Consider the following 17261-nt stretch of genomic DNA (forward strand, 5'->3'; position numbering starts at 1 on the left):
CCAAAGTCTTCTAAAATGTCTCTCTCTGTGTATGTGTGTTTATATATATATACACACACACATACTGTATATACACACACACACGCATATACATGTAAGTATGTACATGTGTTTATGCATGTAATTCTCCCCCCTCTGGTTTCGACATTGTTCCTGGCCTCTATTTTCATGCTGCTTGTTAAATTGTTAACTCACTCCATTTATTTAGTGCACATGTTGCTGAGAGCTCAATTTTTATCTTGGTGAAAACCAGGCTTGCTCATGGGCACATAATGAAATTGCATAAATATACCCTTAGCTAGGGAATCTAATTTATTTTCCCTGTTCATTATGGGGGAGAAGGCCATTATGAAGTGTATAACTTTTTTTTTTTCCTCTTCCTTTCCCAGTGCTGGAATTGAAAAGCAAGCATGCGGGTTCTTTTTGTACTGATGATTCCACCCTGATTCAATTTAAAGCTGGTTAGAGCTCAAATACTGTTGTGTAATTGACAAAGATCAGTGTGGGTTGTAATGCTAATGTCTTGGCTGTGGCTCTCCAAGAGAACAGGCTAGTAAATGCTTTGTAAGAACAACCAAACCAATGGTATTCTGTTTGCTTGATGAGAAACCGAAAGGTAAATTGATTATCATTGAATGCTCTTTGACCTGGAGTATATGTGGGATGTGAATAAGAATATAATATATACACATACACGTGCATAAAATACCAACATAATAGTGGTATATGGTTGTGTGAGATTGTGTGTGCAAGCTTAAACAGCGCTTCTCCATATTCATCTCCTGCTTGTTACATAAAAGTTCTGTAGGACAGAACAAATTTAAAATGATTTGCAAGTGTATACTACGGTTACTTTTTTCCATATTACATGGTTTGAGAAACTGAATAGGGCTATGAGAACTGAGCTGCAAAGGTCTGTATAACCCCCAGAGGGCAGCAAGGACATTCAGGAAACCCTATCTCTTTGCTGACATCTAGTGGCCATCTGAATGTTTGCAGCCCAGATATGGTAATCCTGGAACTAAATAATTTTATCATTTCTCCAAAGGTTTAGTTTACGTGTGGCAATCTCTCTCATTTATTGAAAGATGTGTAGGAATCTAGCCTGTAATGACCACGGCATACAGTGGCAACAGAAAAAATAGCTAGGGTTACTGCAAACTTTCCATGGATGGCTTGGTTTATACAGAAGTATCTCTGTGCAGCCCCATATATCAGAAGAATAATGAGAAGGACCTTGTTTGCATGTATTCAGTAGTTCTAATTGTATTGTGTAAAACATCTCTGGAATGATTAGTATAGCTTGAGCTGGAAAGTATTGGTGCCTTGGAAAATAAGTAATCATTGTTAGAATTCCCCATGGTATAAATGGAAGATATGTCCAGAGAAATACTAGCTCCTCTATTTCTTAGCAACCCAAGATTTAAATATATTTCAAACACATTGATCATGTTTGCATACAAAGGTTAGCCAAAATTCAGAACTTTTCAGAATTTTGGCTTATCTAAAATTAAGCAGGGTATTAATGAACATGGATAGTTCCCATTTGATTTGTCCTGATAGCAGGCTTAGTTAACCAAGACAAACCTGTGGTTTATTATTAAGTGCAAAACAGGGATTCTGGTGGGCTTGTTCTTGGCTTTTGAATCTGGCTTGTTTAGAGAGAAAAAAGGCAGATTTTCTGGTTCACATATAATGATAGAGGGAGCCATCCAGGTGTATTGTCTGTGCCCAATGGTAAAAAGAGCCAAAAGGGCACACCTTCAAGTATTGCGTTCCTGTATGTTGCTCATTACAAGGTAAATCAGAATTCTGAAAAATGCTGTCTTAACATTGCCTGTGAAAATGTTAAATACTCTCAACAATGCATGTATAAAACAAGCATTGATGGAGTCATAATTAAGTGAGGGTTATTTAGGTAATGATGTGGAGTGGGTTTTAGAGAGATGTCTTTAGTAAGCTGTAGAGATTTCATTACTTCATTCTTGCTTTTTAAAAAAGAATTTTATATATTGTGTTAGTTGGACAGTCATGAGTAATGCTGAGATTTCTAGGGTCACACTGCCAAACTGAGAAAATGCATTCCAGCCAATGAATCAGATTAATTCATTCTCCTGTGAAAAGCTTAGAAGGCATCTTGAATGAGAAAGGGTATGGGATGGATCAAATTGCCATGGGAGTTTGGGGAGGGATCCACCCACCACTCCAAATGCCCTGAGCTGCATGAATTCTTACAAGGGCCTGAAAAATCTTAAACTCTAGTCTTTTGGACCTGTATTCACTAAATGTACCTCTCTGCTCCAGAAGTGAGTTCCTTTTGTCTTTGTTTGTCTGGAGCCAAATGCACATGCCACCTTCCGAGTGTGTCTTGAAAAAGCAAGCTGCTTTCTCTTTGGCCTCCCTGCCTTTCCAAAGGTCTTGTGCTAGCTCTGACAAGCATAATTGGGTCCCCAGACATGCTCCCTCTGCTTATCATCTCTTTGTTTTTTTGGCACTGAATGAAATGAGGTTAATATTTGCTTTGCTTAACCACTGGAGTACTTGTGAGGATTAATTATTTGAAAGCCTACAAACCGCTTTTTTTGAAAGTAAGTGAAAAACTTTATGATTTTTAAAAATCCTGTTACACCCTTAAGAGACAGGGCAGAGTTTTCTTTTTTATGAGATTAATGAGACTTGCCGGTTGGTAGAGCTTGTTAGTATTTCTCCTGTTCTCAAGAACAGAAGGAAATATTAACTTTAATAGAAGCCTCTGCTTACCTGCTCAGGAAGGAATAGGCCTTTTGTAGCTGCTGCTGGACTCTGTGGGGATAGATAATTCCCCCACATGACATCTGTTTCTGCTCACCTGAGCTGTGCCTCAAGCATAATAAATAGATGGCGGTGTTTCATCTGTGTGGGGAAAAATGGTTCTGAAATTAAGTAAAAACTCTTGCAAAGCAAGAGTCACTTTTTAACAAGATGGGCAGTGACAAATTTGATAAATAAATAAATAAGCCTTACTTTTAGCAATGATGAGCATGCATTGTTCCATTTCCATTATTTTATGCAAGTGTAGAAAGTGGACACTCCTTATAAGAATCTGAAAATACCTTCTCAAGCCCAAGGATGGTTTCATCTTTTAAAGAAAAAAACTAATAGAAAATTAGTATAAAAAAGAGAGTTCTGTGATTGGAACTTCCAGTTTTTTATTTTTTGGTCAGAAGTAAACAAGGTGAAAAACATTGTGGGATATACCTAATTATTTTCAGTTCCTGTAGTAGATTATAGAAACTAGGGGAGATTGGTGTAATGAAACTTTACCTAAATTCACAGAATATGGTGATGAGAAGAATCCTGCTTATTATTTTGGTGTTCACTTTTGAAGAAGAAATCTTCTAATTCATATTAGTAGAGAGATACGCTTGAACGTGTGTGAATATGTTTTTATCTTTTTTTTTTTTTCTGTTAACTGCCCAGAGCCATATGTTTGAGATGGACAGCCATATAAATTGAATAAATAAATAAACTGGAAAGTTTTTTTTAATTCCCAAGGACAGTTCTTAATTGCTCTATGGATAGCATAGGACCAAAATGGCAGCAACCATTGGGGATATCTCAAAGGTGAAATTGTAAGAGAGATGACATGTAACTCTTTGCTTGGTCCCAAACAGGTCCCTCATACATTTTAATTGTACACTACTTGGAGGCAATGAATTTCAGTGAAGATTTATATATCTTTAAGGGCTACAGCCTGTGCCAACGACACAAGGCAGCTCACTGGCCACAGCTACCCAGGTTCTCCAATTCCAGTCATAAAGGCATATAACAACAAAATAGTCCCAATGATTACATATGGCGCAGAACTATGGGGATATATAAAAGTCCCTTATTGGAACCAATACAGCCCACTTTCTTGAAATGCATCTTGGGGGTAGACAAATCTACTCCAACTCCAGCAGTAAGGGCAGAGCTGGGTATACCCCTATACAAAGCAATTTAGCAATTAAAGTATTCAATTATTGGTTGAAGATCTTATCTATGGACCCACATAGACTACCCAAGCTTTGTTTTGAAGAGCAGTTGAATAATATGCCTTCTCATGCTTGGGTTGTCCAACTCTCAAATGCCATATCACAATATGGCTTCTTCATCCAATTCCCAGTCCAATCAGATCAGAAGGCCAAGAAAAGCTTCAAACAAAGGGTCATGGATATGGCTGCCCAAGAGGATATTGCATCCCTTAAACATGTTAAGTTCTTGAAGTGACTGGATCAGAACAAATCAGCCTCCCAGCTAGAAAAGTATTTAACAGCTTATATACCCCAACATCTTAGAAGAGCTCATTTTTCAAGAGCTCGTTTTGAAAAACTAGACTCCATGGTAAGATATGGAAGGTTCCATGGAGTTCCATTTGAAGAAAGACTGTGTATCTGTGGTGCACCAGCTGTTGAAGACATTGCACATATCCTCTTTGACTGCAAACTATATTCAATAGAAAGGACTGTTTACTTAGATTCCTACTTAAAAACTAAAAAATACTGGGGTACCCAGGAAAAATTGTCTTTTTGCAGAGGACAAACCTGCATATCACTAGTAAGACTGTACATATCAAAGGCGATTTTGAAGAAGACAGACTATTTAGATCAGATTGGGGTTAACGATAGGGGTGATAACTTATTATGAATTTGTTCTACTGTTTTTTAAATATTTACTTGTATACTTGTATTGGTTTTATACTTTTGATATGGTCAGATGACTAACTCAATATAGTTTCTGTTCTGTTCTCTATATGTGTGTGTATATGTGTGTAATTTTTATTAAGAATTTTGATTATAATAGTAAAATTTAATACAAACTGAACTTAAAGAAAAAGAGAAGAAAAAGAAGACTATAATAAAGAAAGAGAAAAGAAATATAGAAGTGACTTCCAACCTTCTTCACAAGTATAAACAAATTTAGTAACTCTTCACCCTCTCTAAAGTTACAAACATTTATTTCTTCATTGCATTCCCATCTTTTATCTATAAACAATTCCATAAAGTATAATCTTTTCAGTCCTGGAGTCAGCAAAAAGTCCATAAAGGGTTGCCAGAAGTAACAATATACCTTGTTTTAACCTTGACCAAATAAACCAACTTTATATTCCTTCCTTTTACTTCTAACAGTGTTAATCTTAAGTTTGTTCAAATATTGTTGTAGGATTTGATTTCTCTTCATTTCTTCTTTCTCCTATCACACAGAGTTCTTCAAGGCCTTTACACACCTCTTTTGTAATTCCAGTAGGAAAAAATCATCCAGGTCACTCTCTTGGTTTATCATATGTATTCCCCTTTTAAATTTTAAAACCTCAGCCAATTTCTTTTGTATGTCCTTTCCTAAATCATTCTCTTGACCTGTCAGATGTAAATCCACTTTTGATAACCATTGCTATTGTGTCAGAAAAATTTGTTCTACATCTGACATTTCTTCAATAACATCTTTTGGACATAGTCTATCCATAGAAGCAGACATCACTACTGACATTGTTGATATTGTGGCTACTATTTTCTAATTCCATTCTTCAAAAGTCTCCTTCAGTATTTTTACTGCCATAACATTTTTGCACCATCTTGCAGGCCTGTATATCTTTCCTCTAGCTAAAATCTTTAGTTCCCTCTAGTGTCCAGTTTTTGAAATCATGACATTCTTTATGTTATGTCTTGTAAAAACCAAAACAAAATCTATTTCTCACGAGAAGTTGTTTGTACTTTATAATTAATTCCAAAATCTTATTGTAAAAGTTTCAATATTCCAGTTTTATCTGGACCCTTAATCCATTTATAATTTTCTAGGATCAAAATCTTATTTAGCCTTTTGCTGTTTATTTCAGATTCTTTAAATTCTTAAGCTTATGATTAAAATTTTCTTTCATTTAGAATTAAAGGTAGACTTGCCCGGCATTTTCAAACTTGTCATTCTGAAGGTCTCTAATAGTTTAGAAATAGTTAATGGGCAATTTCCAATAGTGATTAGAAAGTAAGGTTTGCAAATTTAGTGTCCTTTAAAAGTCAGCTAATCCCATTGTCTCCTGGCACTCAAACCCACAGAAAATTGCTGTTCTATGGTCTCCTCATGAGGAGTAGCCATCTGGAGCACACATAGATGATCTCCCATCCTCTCTTTATCTGGAGAGTTTCCATGGGACCGGTCTACACACCACTTCCTTGGTCTTTGCTGTGGTCGTCGGCTCTGCTTTTGCAGAACTGTCTTCAGTTTGCCATACCTCACCCGGAAGTCCGAATTTCAGAGCAGATTTGACACATGCTGCAAATCCCACCACTAACTTGATTTTCATTTCAAATCTTAGAAGGATATTTTCTGTTTTTCTTCTTTGGACAATGCAGGACTGGTATCTGTGTACCTTGTAATGACATATTTTTTCCTTCTGTGAAAGCAGAAGTAGTGCCTATGAAGCTCTCCCCACAGAGGGCGAGAGACAGATGTACAAACAACATAGGCGATCCATGGAGAGATATCCATATGCTATGCTTTCTCTACTAATACACTTATTCCATGGATACTGAACTCACACTGTTATTAAAAGCTCAGCAGTCTTTCTGGCCGTCTGTTCCGAGGCTTCATTTGCTATTTGCCACAACTGTTGTCTAAGATAGCAGAATTTATTTAACTCCTCTCCCCTCCTGAAGTAGCGTTATGGCCAGCATTGCAGATTATATATCTAACAGTCATACTTTACTTTTGTAGAATCAGAAATAGCATCAACTGTAAATGGAATATTTGGTGTAGCATATTTATGTCCAAGAGTTAAGAGGTTTTCTCTTGGCCAGATTATATTTTAAATGGTTTCTGCTTTTCCAGCAAAAATCCAGCATCATCATAGATGCATTAACATATTCAGTCTTAGAAGACCTCAAACCACACGTTTTTGGTTCAGTTCATACAGTGTGAACTGTATGTTTATTTTTTAAGAGTTTAGACCCCACCTTTCTCCTTGGCTGATCTCAAGACAGCTCACAATAATACAATAAATAAGGTATAAAAACAAAGATAATAAAATATATAAAAGCAGAAGACAGAAGAATCTTTTATCTGAGGCACCATTTAAAAGAATGAGAACAAGATGGATTTTGTCTGGTGTGGTGTTATAAGTGTATTTCGGCGGGAAGTTGTTTCAAAATCAAGACACCCTCTTCTTTGGTTACCAGCTGCTTAATCTCAGAAGGTGAAGGGATCGGAGAAGGACTCTGAATATTAATTTAAAGTGGTATTTTCATATCTGATTATTTTTAATTCAAGAAAGCGATTTTCTCATTGGCTTAGTTAGGGTGGAGATTATGAGTGGAGTTACACTGAATCAATTTAATCACCATGCAACCTAGAAGGCAGTCTCTGTCATGGTCTGTGTCAGATGTTATGTAGAGGAAGTTTTTAAGAACTACTATAACAGTCTGTCTGATTTTGTTATGCCTGAGTGTTCTGCAAATTAGAGGGCTCCCAGTTGTGCATACATGCATGTTCTGCAGAGCAACAAATCCATGTATGAAGTAATTAAGTTTCCATCATAGAAGTCTAGGGTCAAGGAATATTAGCCTCTGTATATATGAATATATTTATCTGTTCCAGAGTATTGGTGAGATAGCATGTGGACTAAATACTTGAATATCCATTTTTACTACCACGGTATTTCTAGGCACTGATGTACATAAAATGCATTGCAAAACCAACCCTCTCACATGTAAAATTCATGTTGCTTGTCCAAGTTCTTCTTTGTTTGTTAGACTGGCAGGTTGGCAAGGTTGCTTATGCTTAAATCTGATTGCGTTGCTTTTCAGACTCCACTTTGGATATGCACCAGCTAAGCCTGTATCTGTTCACAGCCAATTAATATCTTAGGGCTAGAAACTGTATGTGCACTTTTTGGTTCCTTTTAGCAAACCAATGTCACTGAATATTTTCGTGTTTTTCACTCTTTCAGATTGACAATGATCAATGATGTAGAACCAGGGTTGATGTGAAGTTTATAGTCAATCTCCCTCCATATTCTCCGTATCTTCATCTTACTTTTACAACAAGTATTCACAGAAAAATATTACCCTGTAGTGTATTGGAATCTTTTGCACGTAGTCTATTGTTTGATGGGTATACTCCAGTGTGACTTGTATGGATTAAATCTCCAATTCAGCTCTTCCCTAAATGCAAATCTAGCACTTTGAGTTTCTGTCACATTTATTCTAATTTATCATCTTTGTAACTTTTCATTATGTTTATACTACCTTGTGAGCTTCCAGTCAAAAGAATCTCTCTTTAAAAAAGTATGCCCCTGCCAACTACACAGCTCTAATTTATTATCCAGCTAATCTACCTTGCCATATCTAAAACCTGAAGTGTGCTTGCCCTATTTCTTTTCTTGTGAGTTACAATTTTGGACTGAAGAAGGTGTGTCAACTTTCCTTGTAACTTACGGTAGTAAACTAATCAGACGAAGGTGTATGTTCTGATGCCATCCGGCATTCACAACATTGACAGCTGCTTCCCAGACAGAGAATACGCATCCCTCTGGGTCGAGCAGAATCTCAGCTTGCTTTAGCATATAGCCAAAGGGGGAGAGCCTCTATAACGCTCCCTTTCCAGTGGAAAAGCTTTTGTTCTTTTGGAAATTGTAGGCAGTTCTCTAGGAGGAGGAGACGTGCTAGGAGTGGGAGGAGAGAAACAGAGCCTTAAGATTATCCTGCAGAATCTTATTAAAGTTGGAGTTTGCCCCCAGAATCCTCATCCTGCACAAATTCTCAGAAATATGACATCTATTCCAAGGGCTTTCTATTCTGTGCAGGAACAGGAAAATTTACCTAAGAACGACACTAAGTTTTATTTCTTTTCCTATGTGTTTAAGCCTAATTTATTGTCTCAGGGATTGCCTCCGTACAAGCTCAGTCCTCATGAGTTTTGTGCAGATTGTTTCCTCTCTACCTCACAGCTGCTTCTAAATAGAAGCAGATTAGCATCTTTTCAGATCTGTTGATATCCTTCTTTTTTCCTGTATATTTTTCTATTGGAGGTTCTTCTAAGATGATGCCTGTGATTTGAGCAGCACTGTTTTCATTTCTTCTGCAACTGACTGTTTTACATGTAAATACTTCAAGTTAAAACAGATTTTTTACATTCTCTGTTCTTCTTTTTAAAATAATGTTGGATTCAATTTATTTCTTATGAGATTGGTCTACCTCCCCATAAAGTAGGAAAGGAAGGAGAAGCTGAATTCCCTAGCCAAATGCCTCCATGATACAGGGCAAGGAAGAGGTAGCACTACAGAATGTGTTTGCTATTACAGTGGTACCTCGGGATACGAACTTAATCCGTTCCGTGACTCTGGGCGTATCCCGAGTTGGTCGTAACCCGAAGGAAATTTCCCCATAGGGTTCAATGTAAATCCGGTTAATCCGTTCCGCCCTCTGAATTTGGTCGCACCCCGAGGCAAATTTCCCCATAGGGTTCAATGTAAATCCGGTTAATCCGTTCCGCCCTCCGCCCGAATTTGGTCGCAACCCGAGGCAATTTCCCATAAGGTTCAATGTAATTACCGTTAATCCGTTCTGGCGTCCACGGACCACACGGAAAGCGGCCGGGCGCGGCGTGGTGCGGCGCGAAAATGGCCGGGTGCAGCGCGGCGCGGCGCGAAAACGGCCCGGCGCGGCGCGAAAACGGCCGCGGACCACGCGGCAGGGCCGGAAAAACAGCCGCGGACCACGTGGCACGGGCGGAAAAATGGCCGCGGACCACGTGGCACGGGCAGAAAATGGCCGCAGACCACGTGGCACGGGCGGAAAATGGCTCGTACCCCGAGGCGGAGTTCGCAAACCGAGGTAAAATTTTGGGGCCAGAGCTGGTCGTAACCCGAAAAATTCGCAAGCAGAGGCGTTCGTATCCCGAGGTATCACTGTATCTTGTTTTTTTCCTTGCCAAAAAGGCATACAAGGTATGGGAGCTCCCTCTCTCAGATGTTAGGTTAGGAGAAAGATGTTAGATCAAGGCATCCCCCTGGAAGAATATCTTCAATAAAGAGTTGCTGGCAATAAAAGCAGTATTTCAGCAATGGAGACATATGTTAGAGGAAGCAACCCATCCAGTACAGATGCAGATAGATCACAAGAATTTAGAGCACCTACAGAAGGCAGTTCAGTTCACTCAGTGTCAGTTCAGGTGGGCACAATTTTTCTCCCACTTCAATTTTTTTGTTACCTACATTCCTAGCTCACAAAATAAACTATCAGAGGCCGTATCATGCAACCCTGAATTTGACATTTCCTGTATTCCCCCAACCCTGAACTTTGCTTCTTCTCCCTAGAACAGACACTCCAGAGAGGCTAGAGGCAAGGAAGCCAGCAGTGGATTCGCTTATAGCAAGAAGACCCCTATATCAGGGCATGGATGGATGTAATGGGAAGTAGGAATAACCTTGAGGAACAGGAGGAAGAGGTGCAACCAAGGCAATGGTCCAGAGAAAAGAAATCTCAGCCCATGACAGAAATGTAATTTGAGTAAGTGTCTTAGACATGATCCTCCCTAGTTCTTAGGGGGATAAAGGAAGAGAGGGGAGAAGTGCATTCAGACTTGCAAGATTCTGTTACTGTAAACTTATAATAAAGTGGTATTAGCATTAATAACTCTGGCATCCTAGTCTGGTCTACCTTGAAGGGCTGACAATGGATGACCTCCAGGTAGATCCACTAACTGATCTCCTTTCCCTGTGACTAAAGGACAACTTCAATCATTTATATGCTCCTTTCCCCCTCAGAGAATATATACTGCAACTTTGCTTTGCAATTAAATTGTAGGGCATAGGTTCAAAATGGTGCATCTTTTACTCATAGACGTCTAGTGTCCAAAGGTGAGGGTGGGTATCAAAGACTACAGTATGTATCATCCTGTCATGTCTGCTGATAAGCTAAGGCTGTCATTGCTAAGCTGGCCAGTTTGCTCCAGCTGCTCCTCTCTCCTGCAGGATCGTGGGACAAAATTTCCTTGGATTTTATTAGCAGTTTTCCATATATGGAAGTGGCTGATTTTATTCCACGGAAGGGGCTTTCATTTCTAGACTGTTTTGGGGTCAATCATGCAGTCTTGACTTGGGGCTAAATTTATGCTAGGTATTGGAAAGCCCTGTTCCACTTGCTGAATATTCATAGTCATTTGTCATCACCACATCACCCACAATCGGATGGGTAATTAGAGAAGACTAACACTATGCTGGAAAAAAAATGCATTGTTACATTTCCTAGCAACAGGACAATTGGTCTGATTTGTTGTCATTTGCAGAATTTGCATATAACAACTCTCTTCATTCCTTGATTGGCATGTCTCTCATTCAAGCAGTTTATGGTTATAATCCCCACTATTTGCCCTTTAAAACTCCTGTCTTTACAGTTCCTTGAGCCTCTGTTTTTCTCCCAGAGAGACAAGTGGCATAGTTCCTCTCAAGAAATGGTTAGAGTTGGCCAAGTCTGCATGCAAAAGATGTGCATATACTGTATAAAAAGCCACCAATTGTATAACATATGTGCATATATAAGAAAGTACCAAGATTGTTATGGAGGATTTGGTATGGCTTTCCACTGAGTTTTTATCCTTCTCACATCTACAAGGTAAGAGCAACAGTGTAGTTGGACAGATGCAATAAAAGGAGGATATTTAGGACTTCCCAGTTGATAATGGCAATATGCTAAATTCACAATCTTGGTCCTTGCCAGTTTAAGGGCTATCTCCTTACTTACTGTGTTATTTTTAATTGGTAAGCAGAAAACCTGTTTTGTCTTAATTTAAATTATTGCCGGGTAAATTATGGGCCTGAACACAAGAAGTCAGAGAAAGCAGGAATCACCCTTCATCTCTTCATCTGATGGGGAGCTTGTAACTACTTGGAGCTGAAGAATGGGGGGAAATTATTAACTTATTTCTCACCCACAAGAGAATGTTGCAGCAAAAGGAAGACAACAAGAAACAAATGTGTAGTTGCTTATCTCTGTAAAAACTATCAGGAATTGCAGTCACTTAGAAAGACCAAATTCATTTAGATAAGGTAGATGAGATAAAACAGAATTTTTTGGAGATGAAGCAGAGATCAGAGAATGGCAGGAGTAATTAACTCATATGACAAAAACCTCACTCAGCTCGAGAATTCTGATGAACAGTGTGCCAAATATGTTGAAATGGTGTTGAAATAAATATATTCAAGTTGAACTGACCCATTTACAGAATCTACTTCACAGAGATAATTTACAGTTTTTAAACATTCCTTACGGTGTTGATCAAAGTCAGTCTATAGTACTCTGTATGGAAAAAAGTCTGTGGAAAAAAATTACTTGTCTGGGATCACTTGAAGTAAAGAAAAAATGGCCTCTTTGATATTGTTATTAATTTTTTAATAATTTTATTAAAAGTTTAAAAAATTAAGATAAAACTAACACAAGCTAATCTAAAGTAAATCATAGAGAAAGCTAAAAGTGCAAGAAAGGGAAAAAAGTTAAAAAATAGAAAAGGAAAAAAGATACAAAGAAGTGGCTTTTGATTTTCCTTATATCAGTTATAAGTACAATTATAAATTTACCTCTTTCTTTAAAAGTACAACATGTCTCTCTTCTTTCTATAACCTATCCTGTTTAATCATCAAACCATAAATCATAAGTTCATTTTTTTTCTGTTTTCCACAAGAAGTCCATAAGGGATTTCCAGTCAGCGATAAATGTAGATATTGTCTTTTCGCTAATCAAAGAAGTTAATTTGGCCATCTCAGTGAGTTCCATCATCTTCACCAACCATTCCTCCATTGTAGGTATTGCTGTATTTTTCCATCTTTGGGCATACAATAATCTCGTTGCATAATATTGTTATTAATTTTTTAGAAGACTGGTCAACTTGGCTTAGGGAGGTGTTCCTATTTTGTATTTTCAGTACATTTCTTCTGGAAGTCCCAATAGAGTTAGTTTTTTCATTTTTTGTTTTAATTGTGTGTGTGTGTATGTGTGTGTGTGTATCAGATGATTATGGCTTGATTTTAATCAAGTTCTAGATCTTTTGTTTAGATCACAGTGTTTAACTCTTGTATACAAAAGGTGCTACAAACGTATATGTTGGAGTTTAACTTGGTGGATTTATGGTGATTTTTAAGTCCTTCACAGCAACAATACCCTTGTTTTTCAACCATATATCTTACTTGTTCCTAACTTCATTACTTTATAGCATATTGATCCTTGGTTCATTAGATCAATTAACAATATGTAATCATGCTCTGCTAACACCATAAATTATTACATGAAAAAGTTGTCCTATCTTTTCAAAAATACTTAAAGTATATTATTATTAACAGATGAAACCAAATTTTGAAGAAATTGGTGTGCACACAAATACATAATATCAATTAACTTATTGGTTGTTTTCATGTTGCCCATGTCAGATAACATTTAAAAATAGTTGACTGTCTATTATACTAGAAATCTAAAATGATGGAGGAGACTCATACATAAAGGTATGGGATTTTGGTTTAATATGTATAAGTTTGTTAATATGGTTTTGGGAAGAGTAATATGCTTTAAAGGTATGAAAAAGATTGAATGTATCAATACTTGAAGAACTATGGATTAACCAAGTATAAGGCATAGAAAAAGATTACAGGAATCCTCATTTAGCGACCACCTCGTTTAGCAACCATATGTAGTTATGACAGTGGTAAAAAAGTAACTTTACGACCAATCCTTGCATTTACAACCTTCAGAGGTCTGTTAAGTAAAGGAAAGCTGAAGTAAGGTCCTAAGCACAGTCGTGGTTTCACTTAGCGACCACTTTGCTTAATGACCAAGTTGTCTGTCCCAACTGTGGTTGTTAAATGAGGAGTACCTGTACTGTTTAGAATGAAAAGACAGTGCTACCCTGGATATACAGTCTATGATACATTTTTTTTCTTCACTTATGAACTAGTTCTTTATCTATGTAACAGAGATACCGTTCCATGTTATTCCATATGATCAAGATTTAATGCTTTGATTAAAATGTTGCTATGAGGCTTTGGTTGTCTAGTGAATATCCTTCTAGAAATTACAGCAAATATACCCTCACAGCTGCTTATTCTGCTCTTGTTCAGTAAACAGTGATCCTACACTCTTGTCACACATTGCATTGCTAGTTTGCTATAAATAAAAATGTCCCATTATACAGAACTATGGCAACTTCCTTAGGGTAGAAGCGGTTATGGGCTGGCAGCTTTGTAACTGCAATCTCCTGTATTAAGAGGGCATTTCCTCAATCTGCTATACACAAGCAGAGCTGAGAATGGGAGAACTGCAGGTGGTGTCCTAAACACAGCTGAAGCCTTTGATGTGGAAATATCCTGCTGTTGTTTCCTTTCATGTCAGTCACAGTTTCTGTCTCCTCAGTTAAATGGTTCATCTTTGGGTGGCTCCTTAGGTACCAGTGCAGCTGAAGCAGAAATTGGGGAGAAATAGAGAAAAATAGATATTCAGCAGACTACCTCCCCAGAAGACTTAACACTTTTATATCCCAATAATAAATAGATATTCCACACTGCACAAATCTAATATGAGGGGGAAAAAATAGTAAAATAGAATTGTGTTAAAGAATATCTGTTTAAACAGGAATGATACAGCATGAGGCAACTGTGTTCTAGAAATCTCTTGATCTTATGCTTCCTCCAGATATTTGAGACCCAACCCATGAGGCTTGAAATGGTTTAATGGAAAATGACACTAAGCCTAGTTTTATACATAAACATTACATATAATGTAACACACAAATACATTAATCTGTATTATAGTGGGGCAAAAAAGTATTTAGTCATCCACCAATTGTGCAAGTTCTCCCACTTAAAAAGATGAGAGAGGCCTGTAATTTTCATCATAGGTATACCTCAACTATGAGAGACAAAATGGGGGAAAAAATCCAGAAAATCACATTGTCTGATTTGTAAAGAATTTATTTGCAAATCATGGTGGAAAATAAGTATTCGGGCAATATCAAAAGTTCATCTCAATACTTTGTTATATATCCTTTGTTGGCAATGACAGAGGTCAAACGTTTTCTGTAAGTCTTCACAAGGTTTTCACACACTGTTGCTGGTATTTTGGCCCATTCCTCCATGCAGATCTCCTCTAGAGCAGTGATGTTTTGGGGCTGTCGCTGGGCAACACAGACTTTCAACTCCCTCCAAAGGTTTTCCATGGGGTTGAGATCTGGAGACTGTCTAGGCCACTCCAGGACCTTGAAATGCTTCTTACGAAGCCACTCCTTCGTTGCCCAGGCGGTGTGTTTGGGATCATTGTCATGCTGAAAGACCCAGCCACGTTTCATCTTCAATGCCCTTGCTGATGGAAGGAGGTGTTCACTCAAAATCTCACAATACATGGCCCCATTCATTCTTTCCTTTACACGGATCAGTCGTCCTGGTCCCTTTGCAGAAAAACAGCCCCAAAGCATGATGTTTCCACCCCCATGCTTCACAGTAGGTATGGTGTTCTTTGGATGCAACTCAGCATTCTCTCTCCTCCAAACACGACGAGTTGAGTTTAGACTAAAACGTTCTACTTTGGTTTCATCTGACCATATGACATTCTCCCAATCCTCTTCTGGATCATCCAAATGCTCTCTAGCAAACTTCAGACCGGCCCGGACATGTGCTGGCTTAAGCAGGGGGACACGTGTGGCACTGCAGGATTTGAGTCCCTGGCGGCGTAGTGTGTTACTGATGGTAGCCTTTGTTACTTTGGTCCCAGCTCTCTGCAGGTCATTCACTAGGTCCCCCCGTGTGGTTCTGGGATTTTTGCTCACCGTTCTTGTGATCATTTTGACCCCACGGGGTGAGATCTTGCATGGAGCCCCAGATCGAGGGAGATTATCAGTGGTCTTTTATGTCTTCCATTTTCTAATTATTGCTCCCACAGTTGATTTCTTCACACCAAGCTGCTTGCCTATTGCAGATTCAGTCTTCCCAGCCTGGTGCAGGCCTACAATTTTGTTTCTGGTGTCCTTCAACAGCTCTTTGGTCTTGGCCATAGTGGAGTTTAGAGTGTGACTGTTTGAGGTTGTGGACAGGTGTCTTTTATACTGATAACAAGGTCAAACAGGTGCCATTACTACAGGTAACGAGTGGAGGACAGAGGAGCCTCTTAAAGAAGTAGTTACAGGTCTGTGAGAGCCAGACATCTTGCTTGTTTGTAGGTGACCAAATACTTATTTTCCACCATGATTTGCAAATAAATTCTTTAAAAATCAGACAATGTGATTTTCTGGATTTTTTTCCCCATTTTGTCTCTCACAGTTGAGGTATACCTATGATGCAAATTATAGGCCTCTCTCATCTTTTTAAGTGGGAGAACTTGCACAATTGGTGGCTGACTAAATACTTTTTTGCCCCACTGTATGAGTGAATACCTTTCTCTGCTTGCAGTCTTAAGTTCCTCATGAATCTGTTCGATTAAAAGAATAAACTGTAAGAAAAATATTTTGAAGTATAATGAGTACAGTGTGCAAATATAGTGGCAGAGTGTTAAAAATGGGTAGAAAGGGTTATTTTCTTAAATGAACAAAAATATTATTAGTGATAACAGCATACTGGCAAACACAAAATATACTTGCAGATCTAATATTTTGATGTTAGTTGAATATTAGCAAACGCATGAACTGAATGATCAATATCAACACTATCTAAAACTGAAATTGCTCCCAGTGACTCACGCCTTAGTCACCTCCTGCTTGGATTACTATAGTGCTTTGTATGCGAGGCTGCCCTTGAAGAGTGTTCGGAAGCTGCAGCTGAAGTGGGCAGTTTTTGTAGTGTCTCTTGATATAACACAAGTGCTTAATGAGCTGCACTGGCTCCCAGTGGGCTTCTGGATCTAGTTCGGTACTAGTTACCACCTGTAAAGCCCTACATGGCATAGGACCAGGCTATTTGTGGGACTGCCTGCTACTACCAGGTCTAGCAGAAGGGGCATGCTCTGGGTCCCATCCATCAAACAGTGCCATCTTGTTGGACTCCAGATTTGTGTCTTCTCTATGGCTGTGCCTACCCTGTGGGGCAACTTCCTCCCAGAGATCCAGATGGCCCAGACCCTGTTAGCCTTTTGTAAGCTCTGAAGAGCTGGCTGTTCCTCCAGCCTTTTGGGCCAGGCAATTAGGTGCACTCTGTTGGTATGTGGCTTTTGTTTGGGGTTATTATTGAACTGGGGCATCATGGGTTCTTATGATGGTTTTAATCTTTGTACGCCACCCAGAGT

This window comes from Python bivittatus, unplaced genomic scaffold, assembly GCF_059951505.1.
Source record: "Python bivittatus isolate LINGU-HERP-01145 unplaced genomic scaffold, Pbiv_v1 ctg000220_np1212, whole genome shotgun sequence".
Taxonomy (NCBI): Eukaryota; Metazoa; Chordata; class Lepidosauria; order Squamata; family Pythonidae; genus Python; species Python bivittatus.